The sequence below is a fragment of the Ctenopharyngodon idella genome, chromosome 2 (genome assembly GCF_019924925.1).
Source record: "Ctenopharyngodon idella isolate HZGC_01 chromosome 2, HZGC01, whole genome shotgun sequence".
Lineage (NCBI taxonomy): Eukaryota > Metazoa > Chordata > Actinopteri > Cypriniformes > Xenocyprididae > Ctenopharyngodon > Ctenopharyngodon idella.
The window spans coordinates 27569952-27582331 of NC_067221.1; the positions used below are offsets into that span (position 1 = coordinate 27569952).

The 12380-nt window shown below is 36.2% G+C and overlaps 1 protein-coding gene and 1 long non-coding RNA gene across 2 annotated transcripts in view; both read right to left on the bottom strand.

The window, feature by feature from the left end:
* Window positions 1-12380, bottom strand: part of LOC127503995 (hemicentin-1-like) — a 196558-nt gene that overhangs the window by 168048 nt on the left and 16130 nt on the right. The window lies entirely within an intron of this gene.
* LOC127504303 (uncharacterized) lies at window positions 4718-8261 on the bottom strand. The gene is made up of 4 exons (XR_007927342.1): window positions 8241-8261; window positions 7967-8044; window positions 7821-7880; window positions 4718-7577 (listed from the first exon to the last, which is right to left on the bottom strand). It is a non-coding gene; the product is annotated as an uncharacterized LOC127504303 (long non-coding RNA).

Consider the following 12380-nt stretch of genomic DNA (forward strand, 5'->3'; position numbering starts at 1 on the left):
ACAAGTTCTATAATTACTAAGTGCAATATTACCTTACGAAAATTACAACATTGCAGAGGATTTTTTTTTTTTTTACTTTTTTTGGAACATCCTTATAAGTGTAAAATGGACTTTCATAATTTTGTTTAAAATCCATGTAAAGCAATACACTGCTTTACATTATTTTTCACCACAGAAAAATGTTATTAAACACCCAGCCAAATTTGATTAAAAAAACTGCCAAGTAAATGAAATAAGTTATCAAAATCTTGAAAAAAAAAAAAAAAAAAAAAAAAAACAGCATGTCTGCTCTGAAACGCTGGGGGCGTGTCCACTGTTGGCGCTGAAACCACGCCCACTCGCGAGAAAGATGCGTTCTCTCTCAACTTGTCTAATAAGTCCAACATACTGATGCAGATAAACAAAATAATCACGTTAGAGGGTTGCAAAATTTAGTAGCGTTACTGTGGACTACCTACTAATTATAACATAAGCACACAAGGCAATTTACACTCATTGGTGGGCAGTACTGCCGACTGTGGCAGCAGATGTAGGCGCCGCGAGACGGGATGAAGTGAGGCGGGAGATAGTCGGTTCAGCCCCATTCACCAATAACAGCGGACTGTCGGTGAATCCCAGTTGTCTCTAATGAAAGTTTGTAAAGTATCCGGTGTAAAATTATCACTCCATCAGGATGGCTCTTCACAAAATTAATCTACTTCTTCTCATTGTTTTTAGGAAATTTAAATAAGGAGACCGAGCTGTTTTGTATGTTATCACAACCAGGTAAAATGCATTTGCTTGACGTAGCTGGCTAGCTAGCTAGCAAAATGTAGGCTGCATAACTAACGGTAATGACAGTAAAATGACAGTAACTCGAGACTGAGTGGACGAACCACTGATGCTAATACACCAGGGTTGCCAGGTTTTCACAACAAAACCCGCCCAATTGCTACTCAAAACTAGCCCAAATTCCCAAAACTAGCCCAGTCGCATTTCAGAAGGGGTCCCACGGTAAAATCGGTGTTTTTGGCGGGTTTCCCTGGTAAAATCCGCATTCCAGTGGCTAAATATCACGTTATTTTGGGTCGATACAACCCGCGGACATGAAAAACAACCCGCGGCAACAGTGTAAAAGTAGCCCAATTCCGCGGGAAAACCACGGACTTGGGAACACTGTAAAACACTAGGTATTATAGTGTTAGGGGCGGGGCCATGCTTTGAGACACTATTTTAGCCCCACCCAAAAAAATTCATGAACAGCAATACATTAACATGTATAATTTATTTAGAAACAATTCTCAGAATTGACTTTACACTGACTTTAAATGTTCCTGTGCAAACAATTATATATTGGAGGCACTTTATACTGGTGAAAAGTGGGAAGTTAATTATATTGAGAAATCTCAGTTGAACTGCCTTTGTACAACTAAAGACTTGTTTTGGGGTTGAGGAAGGAAGTGAGAGAAAGACTGACAGACAGACGCGGTTTTATACTTTGCATACCAGCAAATGCGGTTAAAACCATTCAGAATGTGGAAAGCAAGAGTCTTTTGTTTCTTCATCTGTACAGGTGAGTTGTAGAGATCGCTTTACAATAAAACAACAGCATCTTGATTTCAGACTAACTTCAAAGCTGTCTCCATCAGTGTTGGGGAAACTGCTTTGAAACTCTAGTTTAGTAATTATAGTTCAAGACAAGTAACGTTAAAAGAAGTATATCTGCTACATGACAAACATAAAAATCCACTGCTTAATCTATTTTTCAATAACAACCAAATTTAGGTTGATCTTTGTTGTTGTTTGTTTTTAACCAGCTAACAAGATCACTGACGTTTCAACAATCAGCTCATTTTCAGTCAGGAGTGAATCAGAAATGAATCCGTCCAGCAGAATCACAGACCATCAGATCTCCTCAACAGGTCACTTCATCTCTTACTTATACTCTTTCTGTCAACTTCTCCTAATCATTAATTTTCTTTGAGTTGTCTGTTGGAATTAGAGTTGAATATTTGTTTATTAAGAGAGTGAAATTTCCATTTCCATTTTTGTCATTTTGTTAATCTGAGTATCTACCCCTAGTGTTGCATTCTCGTCACTGCACCTAGATAACACCTGTAGGGTCCTGCTTAAAGGGATGTTACATTTAGACCAGGGACCTCATTTATAAAGTGTGCGTACACACAGATTTGATCTTAGAGTGTGTGTTCGCTTAAACCCACGCCAACGCTCACATTTATAAAAATGGTCTTTGACGTGGAAAAGTGCTTAGCACCATGTCAGGTGCTAAGGAGCAGACGTACACATTTTTCCTTGCCAGATTACTGCAGTTATTTCGGAAATCTAAGCTATTCTCGCAGCTCGCCATTCTAAATTAAAGGATTTGGACATTGGTGGTGATCTTTTATATGTAAATGACGTTAAAGTTTTTTTTTTTTTTTTTTTTTTTTTCAATTGCTTTGATGCAATTTTCACAAGCAATTGCTACATTTAAAAAAAAAAAAAAAAAAAAAAACTCAGTACAAATATCACAACAGATCATCAAAAGTGCATTTTTTTTTTTTTTCAAACATTTCAGCATATTTTCTATTGCATTAGTTCAATACACAAAATCACAAAGTATCATTTTCACTACACAAAATAAGTGTTTCTTCTATATAAATGTTTCATTCACAGTAACTGCCTTTCATAATGCTATTACTATCAAACTTTTAATTTTCATCTCTTTTCGTTCAGTTTAATACGTTTGTCTATTATTTAATCCAGCTGAACTTAATGGTTAATCAATGAATCATTTGGTACACATAAAGATTTCTATAGATATTGATTCTATAGGCATAGTTTCTATAGAACTTATTTGCCACTTCTGATATGGATAACGAAATGTAATGAGTTATAAGCAATTTATCTTGATAACCACGATTTTCAAAGTGTGTGTGTGTGTGTGTGTGTGGTCCTAGTAAACACTGTGTTGTGAACCAAATGTCCCAACAAAGATGGTAATACCAGTAATTTTAGACCTTGTTTGGACATTTTTTTGGTCCCCATGAGGAAAACAGCTTATAAATCATATGAAATTATATTTTTTATAAAATGTAAAAATGCTGAAAGTTTTCTGTGATGGGTAGGTTTAGGGTAGAGGATAGAATATACAGTTTATACAGTATAAAAATCATTATGTTTATGGAAAGTCCCCATAAAACATGGAAAACCAACAGAGGCATTACCATGGTAAAGACTGACACATTACTGTAACTCACCCTTATAAAGGTCGACTACAGTATAGATTCAGTCATATGGTACAGTGAGATCATTTACTGTACTGGCAGCAAACTCTGTTCTACACAAAACCTCATGACTGTGTCATACTTCATCACACCTTTTGATAACACACTGAATAGATACTATTACAAACATTATGGATTTTATGTCAATTATGTTATTTAGGTAATGTAAGTGTATATTTTAATGTGGCATCTGTAGCCTGTGTAATTATTTCAGCAACAAGGGTGATTTGAAACCTGTATCTTGCATTGTTTGCTATTGAATGAACTGATTGTTAAAAGTATTAAACTGAAAGAACAACACATTTTCTGAAGAATTATTAAGCAAGATTCTCAATACAGGAACATACTGTATATTGAGTAAGACTGGATGTCTTCACTTTGACTGTAGACAGACAAGTTATATTTTGACATCCTTGAGAGAATTTTTGCCTTCAGTTTATTGGTGAAAAGAAGAGCGACAGGAAGTGGTTGGCAGTAGAGGCTGGTGGGACAGGAAATTACCTCATCCAGACTCAGTTCACCCACACATAGGTCCCAGCCCATAATGAAGAGCGTCTCAATGTACTCAATGTAAGGACATGGTGATTGAAAAAGTATGAGATGCGAGAAAAAATAAAATAAATAAAAATAAATAAATATATATATATATATATATATATATATATATTTCAATGCTTTTGCATTTGCTCATGAAATTTCCTGCATGGGGAATGCAAAAGATTTGAGAGTGAACGTAAAAGCTTTGAAATGTAATTCCCATCATCATGTGACTTTAATGGGGCTCCGTAAATGTTGTTTTAGTCAAACTGATTAAACCATCTTGATTGACCCCGTCTGAACACACGTACACAGAAGCTGCACTACAAATAATCATCACTGGAGACTTTAATAGAGCGAGGTGTACATCAAATTTATTTTATCCACTGTTGCACATTTGCATATTTCATCAGAATAGACCAAATATTTACATTAACCCAGATATCACATATGGTAGGTTATTCTGAGTTTAGGTCTACAATGATCTAGAAATAACCACTCTCAAGCTTGGATTTGGTAAAACTGATATGGTCTTTTTATTTGCTCACAGAAAACATTTGAATTCAAAAGTTCAAATCAACTTTAAGAAACAAATTACCAGCCAGTGACATCACAAAAGTTTTTTTAATGATGTTTTATTAACAAAGTTCAGGAGGAACACATTAAAATGATCTAATCATCACATCACTCCAACCAGCAATCAACAAGTCTACCCAATCAGCATGAGTGGAGACCTAATATATATATATATATATATATATATATATATATATATATATATATATATATATATATATATATATATATACAGTAGTCAACATTTGAAGTGGATCAAAAAAGTTCATCAAAGTTGTCCTAAGAACTAAGTTGTCCTTAGAAGAAGGTTTTAGGACAACTTTGATGAAAGGTTTTGATCCACTTCAAATGTTGACTACTAGGCATGCAGACTGCTTCTACAAACATTTGTGAAAGAATGGGTCGCTCTCAGGATCTCAGTGAATTCAAGCGTGGCACCGTGATAGGTTGCCACCTGTGCAATAAGTCCATTCGTGAAATTTCCTCACTACTAAATATTCCACGATCAACTGTTAGTGGTATCATAACAAACTGGAAGCAATTGGGAACAACAGCAACTCAGCCACGAAGTGTTAGGCCACGTAAAATCACAGAGCGATGTCAGCGCATGCTGAGGCACACGGTGCGCAGAAGTCGCCAACTTTCTGCAGAGTCAATAGCTACAGACCTCCAAACTTTGTGTGGCCTTCAGATTAGCTCAAGAACAGTGCGTAGAGAGCTTCATGGAATGGGTTTCCATGACCGAGCAGCTGAATCCAAGCCTTACATCACCAAGTGCAATGCAAATCGTCGGATGCAGTGGTGTAAAGCACACTGCCACTGGACTCTAGAGCAGTGGAGACGTGTTTTCTGGAGTGACGAATCACGCTTCTCTGTCTGGCAATTCGATGGACGAGTCTGGGTTTGGCGGTTGCCGGGAGAACGGTACTTGCCTGACTGCATTGTGGCAAGTGTAAAGTTTGGTGGAGGGGGGATTGTGGGGTTGTTTTCCAGGGGTTGGGCTTGGCCCCTTAGTTCCAGTGAAAGGAACTCTTAATGCTTCAGCATACCAAGACATTTTGGACAATTTCATGCTCCCAACTTTGTGGGAACAGTTTGGGGATGGTCCCTTCCTGTTCCAACATGACTGTGTACCAGTGCACAAAGGAAGGTCCATAAATACATGGATGAGTGAGTTTGGTGTGGAGGAACTTGACTGGCCTGCACAGAATCCTGACCTCAACCCGATAGAACACCTTTGGGATGAATTAGAGCGGAGACTGCGAGCCAGGCCTTCTCGTCAACATCACTGCCTGACCTCACAAATGCGCTTCTAGAAGAATGGTCCAAAATTCCCATAAACTCACTCCTAAACCTTGTGGAAAGCCTTCCCAGAAGAGTTGAAGCTGTTATAGCTGCAAAGGGTGGGCCAACTCCAAATTAAACTCTACGGATTAAAAATGGGATGTCATTAAAGTTCATGTGCACGTAAAGGCAGGCATCCCAAAACCTTTGGCAATATAGTGTGTGTGTATATATTTCACTTTTACATGGTGTTTGAACATAAATGTGTGTTGGCAGTGTGTGTACACCACCACCCTATAATGATAAAAATCCACCCACTCCTTTTTTCAATCCCCATAAATCATAAGCAGTGTCTCAGAACAAGCCGTTCGCAAATAACGTACAAACCGCCCATTTATGTCTGCGCGAATCATTTTACACCAGACTGCTTTGTGAATGAATGTCAATACAAAGGGACAATACAAAACAGGTTTTGCTAAAAAGTTGTTACTCAAGGATGGATCGGTATCAGCTACTCGTGATCCAGCTTGTAGTCTCCAGAGCGATACTGGTTACAGCAATAATGAAGGGGAAAGCATGCACTTTATTACAGTTCATCAGAGATGATTTATGGATATAAAGTTTATTAAGCACTCCCCGAAAAGGAATAAGGTCTGTGTATATTTGTTTACTGTTAATTGTAATGAGTGTTTTTGTGTAATTTACTGTGTATGTTGATGATAATACAAGCGAGAGAGAGTTTATGGACAAGACTTATTGCACTGTGTGCATTCAGCTCTTATAGTGAGTTTTTGGAGTGAAACACACGCTTCATCTTTTGTGTGATGTACAATAAACTTCATAAAACTCATCAGTAAAGTTTTGGCCATCATTCGGTCCACTACAACAGGCTTGTACTAATAGTGGATAAAAGCAAGATGAAACATAACTTACTTTTGTGAGCTGATGTGGTTTGTTATCATAGCATAAGGTAGACAATGTATTATTTTATAGTATCCTATTCAGTGATAAAGGCTATGTCGATTAGCATTGCATTATAAATATACTTCATTAATATGAGAATAGCCAAGAATGCTTGAAGAACTCAGATGAATTAATATCGTCGCAGTTGTGTGTTTATTGTTGTCATGTTTAATCAGTCAAAGCGTTTCTATCATCTTTTTATTCAGCTACAGCGGTAGCTGTATTAGCTGGATGCCTTTGTCCATATTAGGGATTTCCTGGAATGTTATATTACTTCTGTGAGGCGTATCTGGAGTTTCTGCATGAGGGTGCCCTCTGGTTTCCAGTATGAAGAAGACAAAACTTGTTTATAGTGCTCAATAATGCTCAGTCCATCCTACTTTGTGTAAAAATAGGAAAAATAATACTTCTATCTAAAGAAATTTGAAGTAAACATGATAACCCATATGTTTTTCTCCAGTGTACAGAAGTGTACAGGAGGGTTTTTTTTTTTTTTTTTTTTTTTCTTTTTCTTCCCCACAGTTGGTAGTTGCATAATAGGCTCATATTTCATATTGAAGACATGGACATGGATGTTTTAGATTTAGCATACCAACAAAATATATTTTATAATAAATCCTTATACCTTTCTAATGATTTATAGTCATAGGCTACCAGGCATGTTAAGAGGTAACCCTGTAGTCTTCATAAAATAACTTTTCTGTAAAATAAAAATATTATATTATTATTATTATTATTGTTATTATAATTATACCCTTAGTGCCCCTTTTTTCTGGTTTGAGCCACTGCCCCTCAAAATGTCTGTGCACAGCCTCGCTTCACTGCTGAATGGAAACTCTGAAGAGGCATTTCATTTCCTTTGGTAGTTGTGATGTGGGCGTGTCCAGCGACTCCAAAAAAGTTGGCTAAAGTTTAGCTTGTGCCTTATCTTACCGTGGCATCTTGCTGTGGCTACAACAGAAATAAAACACACATTTACACTGGTCTGTAAAAAAAAAAAAATCTAAAAAGTACACGAACCAAAACTACAACGGTTTAAAAAAAAAAAAAAGATTTCTGTTAGTGAAAAGACTCATAATTTATCTTATAACAGAAAGAAAGACTGTTTAGTATCTATTGACTAGTAGATTGACTACTGAGGACATTTTCTTCTTTATTGATGATATTGAGAAGACCTGAGGATCTCACACTTACTGACTGATTCTCATATTCAGAAGAGCTTGACTGGTGAACGGCAGGTCTGGGATTGACAGTCTATGTGAAAGACACGTTGATTATTTATTACCTGATTGTGAGTGTACAAACTCTTTTGCAAATGTAGTTTTTGATATTTGACTTACTGTGAGTGTATCGTACAAGTCGGATGATCTGGACCTGAGGTCAAGAGATGTATATGTACGTGCACTGGGATCTTCGTTCTACAGGGAAACATAGAGAAAGACTAATCAGCAAAAAAAAAAAAAAAAGTGATTTTGCATGACAATCAAAAGTGTAATCAATCCACATCTGCATAATATCCTGTAAAATCTCAAGTGTGATAATGTATGTTCTATGTGTATAAAGAAGCTCTAATTGATTTATCGCCATCATTTTGTGATTCTTTGATCATCTCACCTCATACTCGTTTATTGCAGGTCTTCTGTTTATCCTTTTCTTCTGACTGTTAAAAAGGAAACGGAAAACAAGACATTTCATTGTCTCATTTAATAATCAAATGTACTTCTGCATTAGTGTAAAAAAAAAAAATATTACTCTGTTGAATTTTTTTTATTTTTTATTTACATTGTATACAATATGATGAGGACGAATAATCCTACACATGCCACTGTAATCCCCAATCGGTCAAGCCAACCACGATGAACTGAAAGAGGAAGAATATCATAATTAAATCTACAAACTAAGAAAGACAAGAAGACAAGACATAAAAGCATCCATACATTAATGTACTAAAATGCCAGAGAGTACAAATAAGCTTTTAAAAGTTCCTTAAAAACATTACGATCTAACATCCAATGGCAGATTATTCCACAGTCTTGGACCAGCAACAGAGAAAGCAAGATCACCCTTTCAATTTGAGACACACACAGGGAATATAGTTAGAAGAAACTTGTTTGATGATTTTAGTATTACGCTTGTACTGTAGGGCTTAATAAGCTCAGCTAAGTATTCTGGCGTCATTCCATGAAGTGCTTTAAAAACATATCAAAGTCTTAAACTGTATCCTAAATTGTACTGGTAGCCATCCTAAAAAAAGATAACAAGGGAGTAACATGATCCGTTTTCCCAGCATTCATTAACAATCTACAAGCGAGCAACATATGTTTGGCAGGTCCCAACATAAAGAGCACTACAATAATCTAGACAAGAAAAACAATATTTATAGGCATGGACAACTTTTTCCAGGTCACTAGCTAACAGAATTGGTTTCAATTTGGCTATTGCCCTTAAATAAATAATAATAATTTAAAAAAAAAAAGCAATTATGAACCTGTTGATCAGATATGAGAGATGAGTCAAAAATTACTCTCAAGTTCTTGACTTGATCCTGCAGGTACTCCTTCCATGGGCCCAAGTTATCGTTTACCATCTGGCTACAAGCTGCGTGACCAAAGCTAATAATTTCTGGGGGTTTTTTTTTGTTTGTTTTGTTTTTTTATTCAGTTGAACAAGGTTTTCAGCCATCCAAAGCTTTACTTCTTCCTAACACTTGAGTATGGCATTGGAATCATTACTACTAGGTCTCAACGGCAAGTAGACTTGAGTGTCATCAGCATACAGATGGTAGGAAATATCATACTTCTTAAAAATAATTCCTAAAGGGAGCATATACAATGAAAACAGGACTGGACCCAATATGGACCCTTGTGGGACCCACAGGTAATAGGTGCTGACGCAGAGAACATGTTACCAATCTTCACTGAAAAGGAACTACAATCCAAATAAGAGGCAAAGCATTTTAAGACTATCCCCTAAATAGAAACAAACAACTTTAAATGAGTCAGAAAGATCTGGTGATCAAAGGTGTAAAAAGATGCTGACAAATCCAATAAAATTAATGCTGCATGATTACCTGCATCTGTGATTAAAAGAAGATCATTAATCAACCCCTAAAGGGGCTGGTTTTCTACTGTGTCCACCCCTAAAACCAGACTGAAATCTATCTAAAATAGAATTCTCTGTTAAAGAAAAGTGGATAGTTGTTTCAGCACAACATTTTCAACATCTCAAAGATCAGCTCTGATGACAGTGGAGTATACAAGTGCAAGTCCAGAAATGAACATGGAGAGAAATACTCTGATGCTGTGACTTGGGATCATGGGATTCACTAGAGGATCTACAGGAGAATTATATAATATCAAGACTAAATGCAGGATAAGAATTTGAAAAATATGGACAGAGTCAAAATGTTCACTGGTGTGTTTGATGTTCACATCTGCGATCTCTCTGGAGGATCTACAGGTGAAACATTTCAAATATTATTTTTAACCACTAGTTTTATCCACTGAAAACCTCCATGTCATGTTTCAGTTTGTGTTTGGACTTTCAGTTTGTATTTTGATTCGTTCCTTTGCTCCTTTGTTCAGTTTCCCGCCACTACTTTGTGTCCATGGTTAACATCATCATTAGTTTAGTAGTTTCAGCTGTTCGTCATTAATCATCTCATTTCTGTCTATGATTTAACCTTCACTCTTTCCTGCACTCTTTGTCCAGTCTCTATCTATAGATGTGTTTGCACTGTCCGTTTGCCTGCCTCTGAGTTGAATTAAAGTCTTTGAGTACATCGATGTATCATCGTTACTTGATACATCGTTACACTCCAGCTGTCAGGGAAAAGTTGAAGCTTTAACACGACTATTCGAACTCTAACACATTTAACTGTATGCACTTGTTAAATATTTAACTGTTCTGTGAAAGTTTTCCATTAGAAGTTGGAATATGAATGCAGGGATTTGCTCTCATTTAGAGACACAAGAGATTTGTTTCAGTTCATCCCAAATGTGTTCAGTGGGGTTCAGATCTGGACTTGAAAAAAAATAAAAAAAAATAAAATCCAGTTCTTCCACACCAAACTCAAATAATTTCTTTATGAACCTCACTTTGGGTATTGCCATGCTGGAAAAAAAAAAAAAAAAAAAAAAAAATACAAACTACTACTTAAATGATTTTGTCAAGCCCATTAATTACTAGGGCCACACACACTTTTGCCCATGTATTTTATATCACTAGAACCTTCTTAATTTGGAAAGAAACTTCAAAAAAAAGGGTGCATACAATACATACTCACACATGACATTGAGCTGAACAGCAGGAGAGGTGTGATTGTGTCCGTGTACAGCACAGCTATATCTGCCTGCATCCTCTCTTCTGACTGACTGCAGCAGGAGTTCATTGTTTCTGTCTCTTCTCTCAGTTAATGGCTGTGAGTTTCTGTACCAGATGAATGTTGCTCTGTCAGTCAGAGTGCAGCTGCTTTTACATGTCAGACGGACTAAATCTCCCTCTGTCACTCTCTCAGGAGACTCCACCTGAAGATCTGAACACAACACACACATTATATCTAGTGCTGCTGTCATACACTGATTATTATTCAACATAATGTACAGAAGAAGAGAGAAACCTCATGAAAGTCACCTGTGACAGTAAGAGTCACTCCTGGTTTACCAAGCCATTTACCATCAGGTTTATCAGTGATTAATCTGAAATAGTACATGTGTGAATCCTTCAGTGTCACATGACTCAGTCTGATGGTGCAGTTCTTCAGTTTATCTCCCAGATACTTAAACCTCTGACTGTATTCAGGGACAGTAGACAGATCTGGAAACTCTTTTGTGTCCTTTTGGGTCCAGAACACTCTCATGATCTGATATCCAGTAGGGTATGTATAAGTGCAGTTCATTAACACTGCTGAGTTCTTTAGTGCACAGATGTGTGAAGGACTGTAACTCACATTCCAACCAGCACTAGAAACCCCTGAAACACACATTAAAGGGATAGAGGTCACCAATTTTTTTTTTTTTTTTTTTTTTTTCATAATTACTGACCCCTCATGTTCATCACATTCATTCTTTTTGCAGAACACATGAAATGCTGACATTGCAAAAACATTAATATAATCATTATTATTGCACATATTCATATTACATTTTTTTTTTTTTTAAATGGCTTTGCAGTTTTCACAAGTAATTGGTAAATTTTCAAAACTCTTAGTACTAATATCACAACAGATCATTAAAAGTGCACTTTTTTCCAAACATTTCAGGATGTTTTCAATTATGTTAGTTCAATACACAAAATCACAAAGTATCATTTTCACTACACAAAATAAGTGTTTCATCTATATAAATGTTTCATTCACAGTAACTGCTTTTCATAATGCTATTACTATCAAACTTTTCATTTGCACCTCTTCTCGTTCAGTTTAATACATTTGTCTATTATTTAAAGGGTTGGGTCACCTGTTCTGTTATTAATTACTCACCCTCATGCCATTCCAAACCCTTAAGACTTTTGTACATCTTTGAAACACAAATGAAGACCTTTTTTAATGAAATCCCTCCATTGACAGCTATGTGACTACCATTTTGATGCTTCAGAAAGTTCATAAAGAGATCGTAAAATTAATCCATATGAATTGAGCGGTTTAGTCCAAATTTTCTAAAGAGACTCGATCACTTTTTATGATGAACAGATTTAATTTAGGCTTTTATTGACATATAAACATTGAACATCAAACATAAACAGAAGCTCAACCAA